At 61.6% G+C, this 19,344-nt stretch overlaps 1 long non-coding RNA gene across 1 annotated transcript; it reads right to left on the bottom strand.

Moving 5' to 3' along the window:
- Positions 1-722: 722 nt before the first annotated feature.
- LOC138985570 (uncharacterized) lies at positions 723-11,661 on the bottom strand. The gene is made up of 4 exons (XR_011462613.1): positions 11,064-11,661; positions 6,347-6,759; positions 5,071-5,669; positions 723-1,944 (listed from the first exon to the last, which is right to left on the bottom strand). It is a non-coding gene; the product is annotated as an uncharacterized lncRNA (long non-coding RNA).
- Positions 11,662-19,344: the final 7,683 nt, after the last annotated feature.

Genomic DNA, 19,344 nt, shown 5'->3' with positions numbered 1-19,344 from the left:
CGCCGGCCCGAGCCCTCCATCCCACACCCCCATCCTCCGGGCTAGGTCCCTGCCCCCACCCTGGCTGCCCTCCGGCCAAAGGCAGTGAAGGCGCAACCCTCCAGGCGTTCTTTCATCCTCGGCTCCTCGGGCTCCAGCATTTCAAAGGCCGAGTCTAGTGGGCCCTCGGTGGGGGGCGGGGGGGCCCTCAGCTTCCCCCAGATTCCGGGGAGGAGGGGTGGGCCCCTCCTGGGATTCCCAGGGGGCAGGGTCTCCCAGCGTTCAGCCCCCCAGCGCACCTGCCTCTCTCCCCTGCTAGCCTCACCTGCAGCCTCCCCCTCCCCCCAAAGCACGCACTCGGGGCTCAGAATGAAGGAGGGCTGAGGCAGAGCTCGGGAAGCCTTGGTACTGTCCGTGTCCACCCAAGTAGACTTTCCATTGCACTGGAGGGAGTCCGCTGGATGGTTTCCAGAAGGCAGCAAAGAGCACACTGCTTGGACTCAGGCTGGACCCCTGGCGGAGCCCAGAGACTTCCTGAGAGTTGACTGCATCACACCTGCTTGAGCATCGAGTTCCTCACAGGCAGAGGGGACCTGAGGACCCCCACGTCTTTGGGGCTGAAGGACTTGGTTTGATAGCCGGTGTTCGAATGAGGAAAGGTCGCATTGTATTGTAAGGGCTGGGGTGGGGGCTCTTCTGGCTCCAACCTCTGTACAGAGGCTCGCTAGTTCCTGGGGAGGGGGGTTCCACCAGCTTTGAGCAAGTGATTCACTCTGTGCCCCATCCCAGCCTGGAAATTCAGTGGCTCCCAGTTTGAGTTTGGGACAGAAATGTGGGTTTGGGGCAGAAGAGAAGAGATCTGGGAACATGGAATGGGGGCATCTTCTACGGAGCCCAGACCAAAGTTAGAGAGTAGGCGAGATGGGGGTGGGGGGCCCGACGGAGGCATCCTTCTAATCGCTAGCGGCTATTAAAAATAAAACCTCGGCTCGTTGTCATAGCGACCACGACAACAGCCGCTGCCCAGGGTGGCACAAACTTGTGCAGCCGGTGACAGCCGCTTTTGGGGGAGACTCAGGGCAGACTCACACTGGGCCACCAAGGCCCGCCCTGCCACCAAGGACAGCCCGCCCCCACCCTCCCCCCTCCTCCGAAAAAGCCGGCAGAAGGAGATCCCTAGGCGCTGTTTCCTAGACCTTGAATCGACTTGAGCAAGAATCACCAACCAGGACGGGAACCCACGCGTGCGGGGACTCCCCGGCCCTGGCGCCTCTCTCCAAGGCCCCTTCCCCTTTCAAATCTCGGCGTCTTCATCTCTGGGGAAGGGGCTGAGTGGGGAGGCGGTTTCAGATGGAGGCTCGGCTGCGGGAGAGGGGACCCTGGGTCCCGAAGCCAGGCACGTTGAGGGCTCCGGCACCTGCCCAGCCCGCCTGTCTTGCGATCCTGGCGGCTCAGGTGTGGTCACGTGCTCCTTTCTGCCCAGGAATCGAGTTTCATTTCCAGCCGCTATTAGGCGGTTCACACGGTTCACTGCAAACATTTGATAAAGAGGCTAAATATACATTGGAGTCGGAGGAGGCGTGGGCGGCCTCGCAGAGCGCAAAGGCGGGGCTCCGCGGGGCATCCCCGCCCAGGCCGAGAGTCCGGCTCGACCCCGACCAGTTCCAGGTTCCCGGTGCTCCCACCCCAACCGCCCCCCGACACACACACACAGTTGGGAGCCCAGGCCCAGGACACGCGGCCCTGGCAGGCTGTGGGCGCCCCTTGGCAGCCAAAGGCCCCGAGGCGGAAGAAGGGGGCGCTGGGGGGGAGCTCCAGGGAGGGTAAGTGCTGGTGGGAGGTGAAGGCGCACCTGGCAGCCCGGGATGTCCGGTCGCCCCCGGAGCCGGTGCTTCCGGGCTATGTCCAGCGTCCCGGCGGCGCGCCCCGACGTGCAGCGGACCCATAATTAAGGTGAGTCAGGCGCTACAAATAGGTGCAGAGAGGGACTCCCGGTGCAGCTGGGTAACTGCGCGTCTGCCCCTCTCTGGTTCCTCTGGGCACCGCCCATGACCCCCCCACCCACCCACGAAGGAGCGGGAAGGGCCTGGCCACTCCTGGAGAGGGGGGCTCCTTTATTAAGGACCTGAGGCCAGCCCAGGACCCTTCGCCCCACAGCCCGCCTCGCCACGTGTGCAGTGCTGGCCTGGGGCCTGGCACCCGTTGGCACTCCATTGTTGCTGTCACCCTTTTACCATCCTTTTTTTTTTTTTGCAGTGGGAGTCATGACTAACGTCCACTGGACACCTCGGTTTCTGAGTGGCCCCTGGGGGAGGAGAGCTGCCCCACCACCCCTCTTATAGATGCCAGGAAGTTGGGCACTGCCCGCAGCCCCAGAGTGCAGCCCCGGACAGCCACTCCTGGGCCAGCTCTCCCAGTGCTGGGGGTGGGCGCCGTCTCAGGCCTTCTGGCCCTGCAGGTTTCAGGGGGGCACGAAGAATGGTGGGGCCTCCTGGCAGTGAGGGCCTCAGGGCTGGAGCCCACACCTGCTCAATCCCCGTCGCGAGGGGCGCTAGCTGCCTTCTGCCCCGTGACCTTGGCTTTGCTGGAGCGCTTTGTCCCTGCCCTGCCTTGCATCTGAAGAGTAGGGGCCGGCAACCTTGCTGTGCACGGCTGTCTCCCACCACCCAGCCTCCTGCCCAGGGAGGTGATCCCCATGCACCACCTGCAGGTCCTGGCACCCCAGGCTCGGGCACAGCTGCCTCCTCCTGGGTGGCCAGCTGGGCGTCCAGACCCAGGTCTCTGCCCACTGCCAAAGCAGATCTCAAAACAATTTGTCATGACGAAACACCACATCTCCCTTTATCTCTGGGCAAGGATTTCTTGGTTCAGGGCAATTAATCCAGGAGCGGCCTCAGCTGAGTGGGCAGCTCTCCTTGAAGATCAAAAGTGCCAGGCGGGTGTTAATTAAGTCATCATCTCAGCCGCCCCAGGCCCCGGTTCAGGATCAGGCCTTTCCAGTCTGCCCTCCCTATGCTCAGTGCTGGTTTTAACTCCCTATTAAATATTTTCCTTTTAAACACACAAACCGCAATGAAGTTTTACATAGCATATGGGCCTACAATCATTCTATGAATATTTTGTGAATGAAGACCTCTGGGAAGGGGCACTTGGGGGCTTCAGGAATCGAGGCCAGACCTAGTCTGGCTAGGATGGGAGACCCCTGCCACGAGAGGCCCCTGGGCATTTGAAACGTGGCTGGTGTGTGCTGTTCATGTAAAATACACACAGCCTCCAAGACTTGGTATGAAGATAAAGAGTGCAAAATTTTTCATTAGTAAGTTTTACATTAGTTACCCGCAGAAATGATAACATTTTTGATATATGAATTCAATAAACTGTATTATTGCAATTAATTTCACACATTTGTTTTTCCTGTGTTTAATGTGGTGGCTAGAAAATTTAAAATACTTTGTGTGGCTTTAGTGACATTTCTACTGGACACAGCTGGTCTGGGCATCCGGAGTTCGTATCTCCTCAGTGGAGCCAAGCCAGTGAGTATGAGTAGGGCAGGGGCGGGGCGGAAGTCCTGCCCTGGGAAGCCCAAAGTCCCCGGAGACCAGAACAGCCCAGGGCCTGCTCTGCCCACCACACGGGCTTGCCTCGTCTGCCGTATGACCCTGAGCAAACTCTTCAGCATCTTGGAGCCTCAGCTCCCGCCTCTGGTCATAGCCAGCCCAGGGGGGCTGCTTTCGGAAATCCTCATTCACACAACAGGTATTTCTGTGCCGGGCACAGGAATGCAGCACTAACACGATGCCCTCACGGAGCCTACAGTCTCTCCAGGGAACAGTAAACGAGTGGCTAGTGTCCACGCTTCCAGGTCAGGAAGGCCTGTTTCTAAAGGAGTCAGTGCTGAGATCAGGATGGAACCTTCTAGGCAAAGCTCACAGCAGCCTACAGCAGCCTGTGCCAAGGCCTGGAAGCAGGAACCGGCTAGGCGTGTTGAGGGCCAGCAGGAGGGCATGAGCTGGGACCGGTGGGCAGTGGGCAGGTCCCACAGACCTCGAGGCTGTGTCAGGGGTGTGGACTTGTTCTAGGGGGACAGAGCCGACTGGTGGGCTATGGATTCGGACACATGTGGGGACAGAAAGAGAAACCGATCCCCAGGGCCGCCTGCCAACTGGCCAGGCCCCAGTGGCAGACCTCACCCCACAGTTGTCTTCAGGATTTATAGCCGAGTTTGCATCTTAGGTGTGAATTCCAAGGTTCAAGTCTGGTGGGCACCTGGCTTGAACCCAGAGCCAGTGCACACCTCCTTCCCCGGGGGCTCCCGGCAGGCCCCGTCCCTCTGTCCTGGCTGTGGATGGGGTGAGGGGGGTCGACAGTCTCCCTTGGCCTTCAGATTTGATGGGACTCAGCCTCCAGAGGGAGGCAGGAGTCTGGGGCTCACAGGTTGGTTGGGGAGAGGCATTGCTGGCTTCCCAGGCCTCCCAGAGGAAAGATGGTGAGAGCGTGTCCTCCAGAGAGAGGGACTCACTGGATGGAAAGGCTTCCCATGCGGGGAGGGCAGCACCTCCCTGAGTAAAGGCACAAGCCAGACCAGAGCCCGTGGGGTCAGCAGGGAGGTGACCTTGGCTCACAGGCGGGGGAGGGGGGTGGGGAGGACATCAGAGTGCCCTGAAGAGGCGGGGCTGCAGGGTGAGCACCCACGCTCCTAAAACAAAGAGGTGCACGGGCTCTGAGCGTGAAGAGGAAGGCAGGGTGCTGGGGTCATCAGAACAGCATGGAGCTCGGGACAAATGGGCCGGGACACACAGAGCCCGGAAAACCTAAAGGGACTCCAGAGGAGGAAACGAGAGACGTTGAAAGAGTCCTTCACTCAGTGCCACTGGGGCAGGTTAGAGAAACTACCTGATTAAATCCTCACTTCTCCTTGCCGCGAAGTACATTTCAAGGAATAAGAAACTGAGTTGGTAAGCAAACATTTTGGAACAAACTTCACCATGTATGTCTTGGGGGAGGCCCCCGCCCTCCACTGCAGCGTTCTCACCAAAACCATTCTTGAGGAGGGGAGGACACACCCAGGTTCAGAGAGACTCCAGCAGATACCTGCTCCTGACCCCTCGGAAACATCACCGCCGTGAAGAGAACACGGAGAGAGCTGGAGGTCACCGCAGCTCCCAGTCCTGGACTGACTCCTCCGTCTAGACCCGCAAGTAGCTCGCGGGACGCAGCTGGGTCCGTGGGACCAACATTAGGTGACTGTATCCAGGAAAAACTCCTGGGTGTGGTGACGGTGTCACAGTGACATGGGCGGACTCTGTTGTCCTTGGAGACCGTGGTATTACTGCAGGTGAAAGGTCAGGATGCCAAAGCTGGTTCTCACGTGGCTCGGGGAGCGGGCAGTGGCGCTGGCAGCTGATGGACAGATGCACATGTGCACGCACAGGAGGACGGCACACGCATCCCTGGGTGGAGACCGGGAGATGACAGACGGGTGACGGTGGCTGGCTGGCGGTGCGCACACGGGGAGGCGGGCGGGCGCTGGATGCGGCTGAAGGGCGTCTGGCCGCTCGTTGGACTCTTCTTACCACTTTTCCGAAAGGTCGAAATGTTTCAAAATGAAAGTTATGAAAAACTGCCAATTCCTATTTTCTAGCTTTCCCATGGTTGATCAAACTTCTAGGACACAGAGAACTTTCAGAGCTCTAGAAGACACAGGACAAATTATATTTGCTATGTGTCACATTTTCAGACTTCAAAACAGACTGTCAGATTTAGAAATTGAAAACAAGTAAAAACATTTTAAAACCTGAACAAAGGGAATCCTTTCGTTGTGTGTTATAATCACGTTTCTGCTGTCCCTGTGTATTTTCATCTGCACAGAGTAAGTGTATTAAGCCAACACTTTCAAACATATCTGCCAGGGTCTTTGCTCATGTTTTCTCACGAGAAAACCAAGAAAGATGCACAGAAGGGACATGGGGACACCTCACTGCCAGCCGACACCTCAGACACAGCCCTGGGGGTTTGCTGTTTCCCGTGCAGGGAGGGTGCCAGGCGCCAGCCCGAGAGGGCTGCTTTCTCAGCGGGGGCCAGTCGCAGTCAAAACCAGTGGCTACTTGGATCAGGAGCCATGAAAGTGGCCATGGCCCCTGACCTCGTCATCCCACGGCTGGGCACTTAGTCCACGAAAATGACCCAGATACAGAACGACCACAGACTAAACGGTTCAGGGCAGCACAACTTGAAATAGCAAACACTGGAAACAACCGAAAAACCCAGGTGTGAACCGACTGTTTCCCTGACCCTTCCCCTGCGGTGGGAAACGGGGGAGGATGGCTTCCTGCCGTGGAAACTCCAGCAATGTGTCCAGCAGTCTCACCTCTGTTTTCTCCACCGGGTTTGGGGCGCCCTGCTCTTCTCAGTGTTGGCAGAGACAGGGCACTGTCCGTGAGGGGCGCTTGCGGGGGGAGGCTTGTCTGGCATCGTTTTCTCTCAGTCCTGCAATGAGTTAATCTTCTTGTTGAAGAAACTCAGTTGCTTCTATTTGGAACGAGCCATGTGAGATCAGAAACCGGGGTTCTGGGCTGGGAGCAACCGTTCTAACCTCCCTGGGCCTCGAGTTCAGTGAACAGAGCTTCGCCAGCTGGCCCTCCTCCTCCAGGAAGCCATCCCAGGGCTGGCTTCAGACCCAGCCTCTTGCTCACCCTATGACGGGGCAAATCATATCACAGCTCCAAGCCTCAGTTTCCCCATCAGGGAAAACAGGACGCCAGTACCTCGGTTCCAGGACTGCTGTGGAAAGAAAAGGCAGAAGTGATGGAAAGACCCTGAGAGCATCGTGGCCTCCTCCCCGTGGCTGTGTCGTCAACCCGGCACGTTCCCGCCTGCTTGTGACCTGCGTCGGAGGACAGGGCCGTCTTGTGGCAGCGTCGGCAGCCTGGTGGGCTGGCATCTGGGGGAGGCACCAGGCTGGTCTGGGTCAGGGGGGCTCTGTGAATCCTCCTGGGGGCAGGCGTCCTGCCCTCTGGGGCCAAGTAAGGTCCGGGGCACAGGACTTCCTTGTAAAAGAGGCTTCCTCACACCAGCCTGGCCCACTGGGCACACCCCAGGGGACGTGGAAGGCAGCTCTCCTGAGGCCAGAAGGCCTGGGAGGAGAGGAGGGGTAAGGAAGAGGGGTCAGGGGAGCGGGAGAGGAGGAGAGAAGCAGAGGAATGAGGGGTGAGGTGACGCGGAGCGGGAGGCAGGAGGGAGCACCCTCCCCGCCTTGCCCGCATCTGCGGTCACAGGACGCTCTCCTGCGTCAGCCTGAACAGGATGGCGGTGCCAGTCACTGTCACGATGGCGTCCCCTCTGCAGGGGGCCCGTGTGTGCCTGTGGGACGTGAAGATCCCACCCTTCTCGGCAGCCACACAGGGACACGGCTGCACACGTCGGACCCCAATCACAGGGGGCCCCCGAACACCTTCATGCATGAACACCCCCGTGCACGGAGATCCGGCCTGGGGGCTCAGAGGGGAAGGGTGGGTGGGCAGGCTGCCTTTGTCCTTGTCAGTCAAGTCCTGGGTCAGAGAACTGACAGGAGGCCTCCCATTCCCTGTCATCTCCCAGAACGTGACAGCTTCCAGACAGGAAGAGCAGTCAGCCCAGCCCCACAATCCGGTTTTTGGATCAGAACTCTTGTGACAAGGACCCAGCTCACGGTGCCCAAGGAGACAGGGGATGGCTGGGCCAGGGTGAGCGGCGTCAGGTACAGCTGGATCAGGGCCTCGTCTCAAACTCGCTCTGCAGTGGGAGGCAGCGCCCAGCAGCCCAGCCTGACCCCCGTGCAGCCCTGGACTTCTCAGGACTGTGTCTCACTGCCACGCCTGGGGCTGACTGTGTCCGGGGGGTGCGGACCCAGTGCCCAGAACTCCTTGGGTTGCCCTCAGCCCCCAGGTTGATGAGACCACACAGCCCCTTCTTGCACCCGGCCTCCCTGAGAGGCTGCCCTGTCCTGACTGGGCAGCCTCTGATCCCAGCCCCCTGGAGCACCCTGGAATTCGGGGCTCACACCTGTATCCCTGGGGACTCTTAGCTGCCCTTTGGAGGAGTGAGCTGAGGCCCGGGTGTGACTGCCAGAGACAGCCTCTGCCTCCAAGTTGTTTTTCTCAGCAGGAGAGAGCAAAGTGCGTCAGATAGTCTTATCCCTGTCCTGCTGTGACCTGCAGGCACCCCTGGGGCAAGGGAGGCCCTGCAACCTCTGGACACCTCCGCACGTCCCTGTGGGGGTCAGGGGCCCACCCCAGCGTGGGCAGGACAGGGCCCGGGCCCGAGGAGCCAGTCCTGGGTTTAAGGGCATTTCCGCTCCCGCCGGTTGTGCAGCCTTTAGCAAACGCTTCCTTCACTGGCCTCAAGACAGAGTGGGCAAGGCAGCGGAAGTAGAGTCGTGATGTTTGTAGTAATGCCCGAGAGGTAAGTGCTCAGTGCAGAGCTGGGTGTGTGTCTGAATACAGCTGGTGTTCTGTGGCCGGTGACGGACAGGTTGCACAGGGTGCTATCTGCAGAGACGCCAAGCCTGGTAAACAGCAGGTGCTCAGTAACAGCACAGAGTGCCCCACCCCCGGCTCAGCAGCCCTGCGAAAGGAGCCCTGGGCTTGGGGACAGCGGCAGCCCCTTGGTTCCCTCTGGGCTGGGGCCACTGAGCTCACGTTTACCTGGACAGGAGCCCCCTTCCTGTGTCCTCCGGCGGGAGACCAGGCCGGTCCTGGGACGGCCATCCTCCCTGGAGGCCGAGTCTCAGCGTCTGCACGCTGCTGGGTCCACGGCTGTTCCCGTCTCCCCTCCCTGGACGGTCTGCCACCCCCAGCCTTGCAGGCTCCCACATGGCCTCCACGCTGACCATCCTGCAGTGGGGTCTCCAGCCCAGAGCTCCCTTCTGAACCCCAGGGCCCTTCAGGCCAGCACCTCCCCAACCAAGACGAACCCCGAGACCTACCTCTGAGTTCTGGGGACACCATCACCCCACCCCTACTGCTAGGCCCAGGAGTCTCAGAGCCAACCGTGAACTCTCTCTTACTCTGTACCTCTGAGCGGGCAGGAAGCCTTGTCAACTGACTCTCTGAAACTTGACCAGTCTCCAGTCCTCGCCTGCGAGCCAGCCGCAGCCCCGCCCCTTCCCTTTATCCCATGCACCCCCAGACTGCACAGTCAGTGATCCTTTCAGAGGCGAATCCGCCCAGGTCACTTCTGCTCCGAAGTTACCCTAATAAACTCTGGGCTGGAGAAACCCACCAGGAGATGCTTAAATGACGCCCACCCTCGTGCGAGATGAGAGCAGGGTCAGGCTGCAGGCGAGTCCAGCCTTGATGATGGAGAGAGGGCTCTGCCAGCAGGCTCCCTCACCACCACCAGGGCCCTCCCCGGAACTACAAAGCGCTTTCCCCGGCAGATAACAGGTTATAGATAAGTCTGTACTCCCCACCAGCTCCCTCTGCCAAAGCTGACGGGCAGAGGCAGATGCAGGCCATGAGAAAGCCTCCCCTGGAGTCCAGCAACGTGCTCCATCTGCAGACGTCAGAGTCCGGCCCAGCCTGGCCCCGCTCTGTCTCCCGAGAGACCCCGGGAGTCAGGACCACCCGGATTCTGAAGGCAGCCTGACTTCCCCACCGCACACAGCTCTTCCACACAGCTCAGGGAGCCTCACGCCTTCTGACCACGACTAGGCCGCTGGGCCCCACGTGGCCGGGAAGAGGCCTCCAATGTCACCGAGGGTCTGACTAGGACCCTGAACTCCAGAGCAGCTGTGGGGTCCTGGGCAAGGGCAGCTCAGCCCCCGGGAGACCCCGCCCAAATCCGGCCTGACTCCTCCTAGTGTGTGCGGGGTGTGAGTCAGGTCTCCCGGCCCTGGTCTCAGTATCCCAGGAGGATAGTCTGCTGTAGCTCCCTATTCCCACAAAGCGAGTGATCCCAAGACAGACAGTGAAGCCACAGCCCAGAGAGGTGAGCTCCTGGAGGTCAGGGCTCTGAGCACCGGGCTGGTGGTTCTGTCCACCAGCCTGACAGGGAGTGGGGGCTCCTTCACCCACCAGCCTGACAGGAAGTGGGGGCTCCTCCCGTCCATCAGCCTGACAGTGAGTAGGGGCTCCTTCATCCATCAGCCTGACAGCAAGTGGGGGCTCCTCCCGTCCATCAGCCTGACAGTGAGTAGGGGGCTCCTACTGTCCGTCAGCCTGACAGTGAGTGGGGGCTCCTTCATCCATCAGCCTGACAGGAAGAAGGGGCTCCTCCTGTCCATCAGCCTGACAGAACTGGGGGCTCCTCCTGTCCATCAGCCTGACAGCGAGTGGGGGCTCCTACTGTCCGTCAGCCTGACAGGAAGTGGGGCTCCTCCTGTCGGTCAGCCTGACAGGAAGTGGGGGCTCCTTCATCCATCAGCCTGACAGGAACTGGGGGCTCCTCCTGTCTGTCAGCCTGACAGCGAGTGGGGGCTCCTTCATCCACCAGCCTGACAGGAAGTCAGGGCTCCTTCTGTCCGTCAGCCTGACAGGAAGTGGGGGCTCCTCCTGTCCGTCAGCCTGACAGGAAGTCAGGGCTCCTTCATCCACCAGCCTGACAGGAAGTGGGGGCTCCTCCTGTCCGTCGGCCTGACAGCGAGTGGGGGCTCCTTCATCCATCAGCCTGACAGGAAGTGGGGGCTCTGCGGCTGTGAGCTGGAGGCCTCAGTTCCGCTTCCTCCAGAGCGAGTGACCGCAGCTGGGCAGGGCTGAGGCAGCCCCCACGGCTGATCCTGGGAAGTCCCTGCCACTGTTGGCACTGGTGACTCAGGCCAGCCCTACTCCACCCAAAGGGGATCACCAGGCCCCCCTTGACTCAGAGGTGCCCACTGGCTCTGGCACATGGGGGAGCCCCAGCACTGGGCCCCCTCAGCCTCTCAGGAGAAGCACCGGGGTTACAAACACCAGGCCTGAGAAGTGGGCAACTCATCTTCCAGACCAAGGGAAGCAGTGACCAGCAGTCTGGCTGAGGTGGGCAGGCTAATATCCAGAGGGAGAGCTGGCTTATACTCTCCTGAAGTTCCCCCAAGATGCCCACCCACCCACCTCTGATCCCCTGGTTACCTGTAGGTTTGAGGCGGGAGCGGCCCACACATCTGTCCTGCCTGCCATCTGCCTGGGACAGGACTCCTGCAAGGAGGAGACTGAGGGACATGCAAACATCCAAGGGTGTGGGCGGTATGAGTTGGGTGCCGGCAGGCACTGAAATAGCCAGTGCTCCTCAGGCTCTGGGCAGCAGCTCCCAGCCCAGGGCGTCCCCAGGGGCCCCGAAGGCCGTCCTTGACAGTAGACACCCCAGCCAGGCTGCTTCAGGCACTCAGTCACGAGCAGCCTGCACGTGACCCCGAGCTCCCCACCAGCCCAGGTCTATTAGCAGGAGGATGTAGCCAGGCTCCCCAGGAGCGCCTCTTGATCCAGGGAGCCAAGGATGAATCCAAGAAGGCTTTAAGGAGGAGGTGGCATTTGAGTGGAGCCTTGAAGGATGGCAGCCAGTAGCAGGGCGCCTCTGCCAGGAATTCTGCTTCCAGCCGTGCTCCACCCATCTTATCTTCCTCTCAGGGGAGCTGGATCCCAGGGACCTTCCTGTGAAGGGCAGCAGAGCCGCCGCCTCTCTGCCCCACACTGCAGAGCTGTGTGTCACCCGTCTGGAATGTGCTCTCCATTCCTCCGCCTCCCCCGCCCCCCTGTGCCGCCTCCCCTCCCCTTCTCCTCAGCTCCCTTTCTCCCCCGGCTCCCCCCTCCCCTCCCCCATCCCCCCACCTGCCCCTCCCCCTCCACCCCCCCATCACCTGACCCAGCCCTGCCAGGGCGGCCACCTGGCCCAGAGACTGGGTCTGGGGGTCTGCAGACCACAGCCCCACCCCAACCAGGTACCGGGCAGAGGGAGGGGCACCTTCCCAGTCAGGGGAGGGTTTCCCCACAGGCCTCCCTCCAGCCTGAAGGGCAGAGTCAGCACCCTGTATTAGCCCAGGCCCAATGCAAGGCCACTCACTCAGCTCAGCCAGCCAGGCAGAAGACCCCACGGCCCCTGCACCTCCGGTCCTCTTTCTTCATGGGATTCCGGCTCCCATGGAGGAGACTGTACCTGTGGGGGGCTCTTCATGAAGGAGAGGAGACTGTACCTGCAGGGGGTCCTTACAGGGGAGAGGAGACTGTACCTGTGGGGGGTCCTCATGGAGGAGAGGAGACTGTACCTGTGGGGGGTCCTCTCTGGGAGAGGGGTGACCGTACCTGTAGGGGGTCCTCATTGAGGAGGGGTGACTGCACCTCTGGAGGGTTCTCATGGGGAAGAGGTGACTGTACCTGTGGGGGGTCCTCTCTGGAGGAGGGGTGACTGCACCTGCGGGGAGTCCTCATGGAGGAGAGGAGACTGTACCTGTGGGGGGGTCCTCATGGAGGAGGGGTGACCGTACCTGTGGGGGGTCCTCACAGGGGAGAGGAGATTGTATCTGTGGGGGGTCCTCTCTGGAGGAGGGGTGACCATACCTGTGGGGGGTCCTCACAGGGGAGAGGAGACTGTACCTGTGGGGGGTCCTCATGGGGGAGCCAGGTCGGCAGAGAGGAGGGCTTGCAGGCCTGGGAGGTCCTTGCCTGCTGCCCACTACCACCCAGCCTCCCTGCTCAGCATGTGACCTGCATGGTGGCAAGGGGTTCCCCAAGGGGGCCTGGGCGGCTGTCCTAGGTGGGAGCCGGCCCAGAACAGGATGATCGGTGACCAGGGGCAGGAAGTTGGAGGGGCACAGGTCCGGATCCCACTTCAGGCTCCTGTGGGGGAGATCACACCTGGGAGGCTCCCCCCGAGCCATCTGACTCCCCAAGGCCTCACCTGGCCCAACGGCTGGTCCCTAGTGGGTCAGCGCTCACTGCTGAGCAGCCGCCCTTACTTCCTTCTCTGAGCGGCTCCCTCGTGTGGGGAGCTGGGGGGTTCAGGGCAGCAGGCAGGGCCTTAGGGGCTCAGCACATGGGCTGCTGCACTCAGGTGGCCGTTCTGTGCCGACATTCTGCCCCCTCGAGACCAGACTCCCTGAGAGGAAGGACACTTCTGAGAGGCCCCTGGGCCTGTGGGGCGGAAGTCAGGCAGTGGGAGTGGGGAGCGGTCCACTCCAGAGACCCTCTCAACCCTGGCCAGGCCCTGGGGTGCTCACTAAGGGCTGAGAGAGGGGGTCGGCGAGTGAGTGAAGCAGTGAAGGCACCAGCCTGCCCTCCCGGTGGCCTCCTGGGAGCTGGGTTCTGACAGGTCCACTGAGCCCCTCAGCGCTGGTCCAGGGGCGACCCTGCCAGGACACAGAGGCAGACGCCCGAGGGGCCCAGAGGGGCCCAGGGCCCCGCACTAGGGCGCTGGGTCCCCATCGGGGGTGATCAGACCCTCCTCCTCGCTGGACCAGGAGTCCAGACCCAGGGTCCCCTGCCCTGGCACCCGCAGCCTGGGTCACGGGGACAGTGCATGTCCAGGACTGGGGCCGGTGACCCTGGCCCCCTCCCAGCACCGCAGACACTCAGTGTCTTCAGGACGGCCCACCTCACGACCTCAGCGTGACTGCCTGTGAAGGTTCTGTGCGGGATGGCGTCCACACCAACAGGCGAGGCATCCGCTTCCAGAAGGCTGTGGGCCCACGGTTCCATTCTGGGCTCTGAGTCCCTGGAGCTCCCTCTGCAGCCCCAGCCGCTAGGACACCATGCAGGAAGCCCCCTGCAGAGGCCACAGAAGCTTGAGACCCGCCCCCCACTCCCACCAGTGGTCCTGGGCTCACCCCCACCAGGAAGGCCCGACACCCCCGGCTTTGGGGGGCAGGGATCCAGGGAGCGGGAGGAGCTGGGATTCCCCAGCCTGGGGGTCCAGGACCCGGGAGGCTGCAGTGGGCACAGAGGGGCAGGGCTGTAGGCTCCCTGGGGTGGGGCTCTAGGGAGGGAAGCGGGGGCCAGGAGACAGCGGGAAGCCAGTGACCAGCGACCACGGGGCGTGGACTCTGGGAGGACGCAGAGGGGAGAGCAGGGGGGCAGAGCCAGCCAGTCTGGGGCCAGCACCCATGGGGCGGTGAGCAGAGAGGGCTGGGCTTCTCCGCACAGTGAGAGAGGACATGACCTCCAGAAAACCCCTCTCCAGCCCAGGATGGCCAGACTCTGGCCACTGCTCCCGGGGCCCCACCTCCCCAACAGCCCTCAGGCCAAGTCTCTTGGCCCAGGGCATCCCTGACCCAGACCCCAGGGAGCGGCCGTGGCCTTGGATGGGGGTGGGGGGACCAGGCTCTGCCCCTGCCTGCGGTGACCCCTCCAGGCAGGTGCTACAGAGACTCGGGCGGGAATCCATGGACTCTGGCTAATTGGAGCATTTACACTGGGATTATCTAAATTCGTGAAGTTTTCCTGTCACGGTTTATTTAGTCTACAGAAAAAATGAAGCAGGAGTTCCTAGGAGTTCCCATGCACACTCAGGGGCTTTTCCTTCTGAAGCATGAAAAATTCAGCTGGAGTGTGTTTGGAAACGATGAAAATCTTACCAAAAGCAAAATAACAAGTTTTCTTCTGACTGGAGCAGCTTGGAGGAGTTGCAGGAGACAGGGGGCCTCCAATCTGGGCTCAGGCCTCCCCACCCAACCTCTGCCTCTGGGTCTCAGTCTTGCGACCCCGTCTAAGGTTCCTGGGCTCCCTAGTGAGCAATCCAGTTCATTCTGCTCTTTGCAAGGGCTTTTGTGCAGGTTTAGTTAATCACACCTCCATTCAACAAACGTTTGTGTGCCTGCTGTATGTCTGGGGCTGGGGGACAGCGTGGAACAGAGTCCACAGGGGAGACACACCTCCTGGGGGAGCTGGGCCAGGCCTGGACCAGAAGGGATCCCAGCCAGCAGGACGCAGAGACAAGGTTCATCATCACATGCTCGACCAACGCGAACTGAAGCCTGTTCGGGTGGGGACGGAGTTCTGGAAACTGGGAGATGGCAGCAATTTCACAAGGCTGCCAGTTCTCTGATGACTCTCCTGTGGGGTGGTGGGGTCTACATCCCCTCCCTGAGTTCAGGTAGGCTGGTGGAGGTGATCCTGGGTGACTTGGGATGCCAGGTACCAGGAGGGAGCGGCCCGCTCCCGCTTGGTTGGAAGAGCTGCTCCCAGAGGCTTCAGGGCCCTGTAGAGGGTCTTACTGCTGAGGCCACCACTCGGTGCGGAAACCCAGCCACGTGGAGGGACCTGGGCTTCCAGGGAACATGGCGTGTCAGTGCTGAGCCACTCCCAGCGCTCAGTGTTTGTAGCCGGAGCCCTGGCTCTGGAGCTGGGAGGAGCCCCCTCCCCACCTGCAGGGGCCAGAGCAGTCGTCTCAAGCTCCAGGATTTGGGGTGACTTCACAGAGCAACTGCAAACGGCCTAGGGCAAGCCGCACATGCTGGAGAAGACACGCTCATCACCTGCACAGAACTGAAGCCCGGCCCCAGGGGCGGGAAGAGGGGGCGCGGGGGCTCACCACCCGCTGGCTTATTGGGGAGGGGGCACTGTAGCTGCCTTGAGGGCAGACGGGGTGGGGTGAGGCGGGTGGGGAAGGAGCCTCCAGCCAAGCGTGGCCAAGAGGGGGCCCAGGTGGAGCCCGAGGACCCCAAGGCGGGGCTTGAGCCCCCCATGTCTGGGCACAGCTGGGGTCTGGCCGTCATCGAGAATGTGGGTGACACGGTGAGACATCCTGTGTCACAGCAGCTCCAAACCTGACCCCGTGCTGAGGCCTTCACACGCGTGATCCCGTCTCTCGGGCACAGCTAATCCAGGGAAGCGCGCATCGCCAGTCCCACGTTACGGACAAGCCAGCCGAGCCCCGGGGAGCTGAAGGAGCTGCCCGATGCCACAGAGCTCCCACGAAATAGGACCAGTGTTTCGAGTGCCAGCCCCAGGGCGTCACACTGGGGGCGGGCCTGGGATTGCCTGGCTCACTGTCCGCTGCGTTCCTGAAATACTCCAGCCTGATTTATTTTTCCAGCTGCCATAAAAAGGAATGTGTGGCCAGTGAGGTTGGTGAGGGAACTCCAGTCTGCACTGGAAGAGAGGTCTCCACTGGAATGCCACCCGGCTGCGTCCTCGAGGCAGACCTGATACCAAGCTGGAGTGGGCCCCGCTGGGAGCAGCAGAGTGACCCAACGGCCCTCTACATGGCTGAACTCAAGTCCCCCGTGTGGGCTGGAAAGCGCACTGTGCACAAGTAGGAGCTGCCTTCGCTAGGCAGCACCCATGGAAAGCTCTGAGGCTCTCGGTGGCCCCCATAAGCACCATCGGCCTTGAGTCTCCAGGCCCAGGTTAAGACACTAAGAAGGCCCTCCTGCCGGTGGAGTCCAGTTTGAACAGACCAGATGACCCCTGGAAGAGGGGAGCTGCTCGGCACAACAGGAGGTGGGGCTGCAGCAGAGTCGTGAGTCATCAACTTCCCAGAGCGGTCACAACCCAGGAGGCGAGAGAGGTCCAGAGGGGGGCGAGAGGTCGCTGTGGTCAGTGGCATCGGGACACTCTTCCTGGCAGGACGTGGGCTGTCTTCCCGCACTCGGACGGGAAAAGGCAGACCCCAGGGGCCCATCTGGGTCTGAACCCCTGTGGCCCGCAGGACCCCCTAGCCACCCAGACGCGCTGGCCCCTGCGGAAGGCTGCTCCCAGGGGCCACCCCTCCCCCAGGCCCCACACATTGGAGGGGGGTGCCAGGCTCTCCCCAGCCTGGCAGTGGTGGGCTGGGAGGGAAGTACCCGACCCCAAAGTGAGTCATCACCCGCCTGGCTGATTCAGCCACGGAGCAGGGTGAGGCCAGGCCTGGCCATGGCACGGCCATCACTGAAGGCCCAGCTCACCCAGCAGGGTGTGTGGGCTGGACACACCCTGCAGGGCCCCTCTTGACAGCTAGGACCTCATTTCTTGGCACTTTGGGGGAAATTGCCCCCCTTTGACAGACGGGGAGGTCGGGACAGTGCCCAGTCCTGAGACCTGAAGGGCAGAGCTGCACAGGAAGCCTGGGGCAGCCCTGAGTGCTGGCGCCCAACAGCCTCCTGTGGGCTCCTGTCCTCAGGTCCTCCTGCCAGGATTCCCAGCTCTGCAGGAGACAGGCTGGCACCCACCACCGGGATTGCCAGGCACAGGGCACACTGATGCCAAGCAGATGGGCGAGCCTGCTGTCCTCCTGGCCAGGGCAGCCCCCCAGGCCACCCCACCCATGCCAGCCCTGGCCCCACCTGAGCCCAGGTCAGGGAGGGGCTTTGGGACCACTCTGTCTTCCAGAAACATGGGGAGTACATTCCTAGGGGGTTTAGAGGAGGGGTGGGTGAGGCCCAGAGACGTCAAGGACTTGTCCAAGGCCACACAGCGAGTGGCAGAGCTCTTGCTCTGTGTGGACAAGGGCCGGGGCAGAGCAAGGAGGGGTGCTGGGAGGGGGAAAGCTTGCTGAGGCCTGGGTGCCCCCTCTGCCTGCCTCTCCTATCCCGGGAACACCACCAGGGAAGGGAAGTCCGAAGGTCGCCTTGGCCACTCAGTCCCAGGTCCTCCGACAGCACATATCAGACTCCCCCAGCCCCAAGTTCTGCAGCGGCGCCCCCCAGCCTCCTGGGGGCGCAGACCCCTTCCCACATGCTGCCGCCCCGCCCTCCCCACACCCTCGGACACCCAGGCTCCGTCCCTCCTGAGAGAGGTGCAGCGGGCGGTGGGGGTACCTGCACCCGGCCGCCCCCGCGGTGACGTCTCGTGAGACTCCGGGGTGAGACCGTGAGGCCCTCCCGCCCCCGCCTGAGCCCTGCGTCCTGGGGGTTTGTCACTTCGAGGCTGTTGTGTACCTGGCCTCATACGGCGGGTCACCCCTGGGGGTCGGCGTTTCCTCTCAGCTCCATTCCCTGGAGACCGGCCCAGGCAGCCGCTAAATCCACAGGCTGCTCCTTGTACCCGAGTTGCAGCGGGGTGTGGGGGCCTTGTGCTCAGCCACTCGCCCGCTAGCACGTCCAGGCATTTCCAGCTCTGAGGATGAGGCCTCGTGAAGCTCCCTGTGAGGGTGTCTGGGCGAGTAGGTCCGCATCTTTCTGGGCTAAGTGCCCAAGCTGTCCTGGCTGCGACCTGCGGAGCTCTCTGTTTACTTCAGGTTTGTGGGGGGTTTTATATCATTTTGTAGCTTGCCTTTTTTTTAATTAAGTAATTTATTTTTGGTGGCAGTGCTGGGTCTTCATTGCCACGTGGACATTCTCTAGTCGTGGTGAGCGCAGGCTTCTCGCTGTGGGGGCTTCTCTTGCCACAGAGCACAGGCTCTGGGCACACAGGCCTCAGTAGCTGTGGTACACGGGCTTAGCTGCTCCGCGGCATGTGGGGTCTTCCCAGACCAGGGATCGAACCCATGTCCCCTGCGCTGGCAGGCAGATTCCTATCCACTGACCACCAGGGGGGTCCTAGCTCTGTGTCCTTCTTTTCTTGCAGAAACCCAGCCACACGGGCTTGCATCCGCGTCCCCCGCCTCCTCACCAGCACTGGGTGTGGCTGCATTTCCCGCCCCGGCTCCCGGGGTCGCCCCTTCCTCCGCGGTGTGCGTGTCCTCTCCGTGTGTGCTCGCTGCTGAGCTTCATCGTCCCGGTGCAGGCCCCGAGGGGACATTGTCCCCTCCACCTCGTCTCGGGTCCTTCTCCGGGCAGTGTTCTCAACTGTCAGGACTTCCAGCTGGTCCAGCTCTCCTTTCAGGGCTTGTGCGGGACAGGCTGTCTGGCCCACGAGCCCCAGGATGTCTTCTTCTTTCTCCTGCAAGTTTTATGGTTTTAAGTTTGTGTGTGAATCGGTGAGCCATTCTGAGTTCATTTTTGTAGAAAATATGATACTTCGAACAAAGGTTCCGATTTTTTGGCCTGTAGAAGCCAGAGCCTGAATTTCCCCAACCTCCCCTCCAATGATACATACTTTATCCACTTCTATTCATTATTCAAATATTTGCTGCTGCCCACTGGGTGCCCAGTGCCATGGGGTCCTGGGGCCCACAGGTGAGTGTGTGAGACCCCCAGCTGCCCTCCAGAGCCCACTGTCGGGCCTCAACTGGCCACAGCCTGACCCTCCCAGATGCAGCCTCGGGACAGAGTGGGGGTATCCACGTCAGGCCCCAGAGCGGCCAAGGGGAGCGAGCCACCCGGGGGCTGTCCCTCTGGACCTCATCCTGCTGGCCCCTTCTGCCCCGCGCCCCTGGCACCACCCTGGGGAACGCGACGGGGCAGGAACAATCGCCCGGCTTGTAGTCTCAGGCGGACACAAGCCCGCTTTCACAAGCCCACAGCCCCGGGTTTGTGCCGCCTGGCGCCAGAGGGAGCAGGCCCAGTGCCCAGCTGGGGAAGATACTGCTCCGGCCACCCCCACAGTGGGTGGTGGGCAG

This window comes from Bos mutus, chromosome 25 (genome assembly GCF_027580195.1).
Source record: "Bos mutus isolate GX-2022 chromosome 25, NWIPB_WYAK_1.1, whole genome shotgun sequence".
NCBI classification, from domain to species: domain Eukaryota; kingdom Metazoa; phylum Chordata; class Mammalia; order Artiodactyla; family Bovidae; genus Bos; species Bos mutus.
This window is presented reverse-complemented; position numbering and strand designations above follow the sequence as displayed.